General features: G+C 52.5%; 1 pseudogene; it reads left to right on the top strand.

Annotated features, from left to right (window-relative positions):
• Window positions 1–401: 401 nt before the first annotated feature.
• LOC108971163 lies at window positions 402–1655 on the top strand (annotated as a pseudogene).
• Window positions 1656–2019: the final 364 nt, after the last annotated feature.

Genomic DNA, 2019 nt, shown 5'->3' with positions numbered 1-2019 from the left:
ATTAGTATACACACATAAAAGAATACGTATAACTTTTATTTTTTAAAACTATATTCTCAATGTCCGGTTAGGCCCCCCTGCGAATGGTAGGCACCTTGTCGCGGTCAGGGGCTTAAACTGCAACACAGTATGGCATCTTCCAATCATCCGGGTTGATGCTGCATAGCATCTCTCCTGGGGGCTGGCAGCAGCTGCATGTGTGCGGCGACCAAGAGCTACCACCTCCACTTCCGTGTCCATTGGATGATTTGCAGCCAGGAGGTAAATTCGGCTGTATTCGAAATAAGCCTTCCCAAGACCGGGCCGCCTTGGGAAGTAACGGTGGCCTTACCACGTCAAGGGGCTCTGGCGCGGCGGACCTTTTAGATTCCCCTTCCAAAGAATAGGTCGGGAGGCCCACAATGCGGGCTAAACGGTCGTACGAACAAGATGAACAACAACAAAAACAACCAACAAACAGCAACAACATCGGCGAACAGCTGCAGCAGCACAAGCACCGCAAGCAAGAGCGACCCAGGGGCTAGACGAAAGTTCAGCTTCCTGGATGCCGTGTCGCCGGAAGCATGAGCGCTCTTTGGGGAGGACGACGACGACGTGCCCTCCTGCAGCGGTAATGAGCATAGTGTGTCCACCGTGACCACTGTAAATCGCGCGAACGCCGCCTCCACAACCCTCTCGAGCAGGATCGACTGCGGAAAGGAGGGTGTTTTCGCAAATCTGGAATCGAGGGGCGAACGAAAAAGGAAACGGCAACGGGGGAACATCCCATATACCCCGGAACCAGGACGCCCAGGAGGTCACGCAGAGCAGGCATGAGAGGAGCCACTCTCAAGTGGTATCTAAGATTCCTTCAAGACGGCATGACACCGGAGACAGCTGAGAAGCGGGCTCTAAGTAAAAGCAGATGTAGCAACCCTTCTCCGAACAATGCACGACGCGCAGGTGCCAACGCTCCAACCCTAACCCGCAGCCGACGAGAACCGCAAGCCGTAAATACTCGGAGGCCGTGAGAAGCATCCGGATGGCAGTGGTGCCACGCAACTACCCGGCGGAGGCCGGAAGAGGAAAAGCAAACGGCTCTCCACGATTGCCTGGTAAATGCCTCATTCATGGGCGATGGCTACACCGGCGCCTTCAACGGCATCTATTTTAAGGGTGGTATGCTGCTGGTCGACTGTCAAAATGAGATTTCGGCCACCTGGCTGACGGAAATCACGCCAAGGCTAGAGAGTTGGAAGGGTCCGGCCCTTTGTGTTACGAGAGGCGAGGAAATACCACAACTACACAGCATGGTGGTATTCTTTCCCCGAAGTGCGGACAAGAACTACGACTTCACGCTTGGTTTAGCAGTGTTGGTAGCGAGCAGAGTTGAGGGTTCAGGGTGGAACCTCAACATAACAGTAGATGACGAATCCTACAAATACATCAGACAGAAGGGATTCCGGCTGAGATTCCGCTTCGGCAAAATAGTAATGAGGCCATGGAGGCCCAAGACAACGTCAAGGGCAGAAACATTCCTACAAGCACACTTTCCGGAGACGGTTCAGGCTGACCTAATTCCAGCATCAGTCACACGTAGGCCGGATCGCTTAGACTGGCTGACTGCAAGGAATACGTTCGCCGCTGTCAAGGGTACGCGGACGACATTGTCATAATGGCAGAAACAACAGTGGGAGAAAGCAAGATTCGTCTTGGCACCACAAGGAGCTGCCCACAGGGTGGAGTACTATCCTCTCTGCTATGGAGCTTGGTAGTAGATAAACTCCTTAAATTGCTCACCAGCAATGGAATCCGCTGTCAAAGGTACGCGGACGACATTGTCATAATGCTCAAATACCTTGGCCTCACTTTAAACTCATCATTACGGTGGAGTAGGCATTTGGGCTTAACGCTGTCCAAAGCAGCTAAAGCACTAATGATATCCAGACGCCTGGCCAGCAAATCATGGGGATGCAAGCCAAGCATCATTAGATGGCTGTATACCATGATAGTAATTCTTATTGTCACCTATGGAGCGAT

This window comes from Bactrocera latifrons, unplaced genomic scaffold (genome assembly GCF_001853355.1).
Source record: "Bactrocera latifrons isolate USDA-ARS-PBARC rearing strain unplaced genomic scaffold, ASM185335v1 scaffold_33, whole genome shotgun sequence".
NCBI lineage: Eukaryota > Metazoa > Arthropoda > Insecta > Diptera > Tephritidae > Bactrocera > Bactrocera latifrons.
The sequence above is the reverse complement of the archived record's forward strand: the minus strand, read 5'-3'. Positions and strand labels throughout refer to the sequence as shown.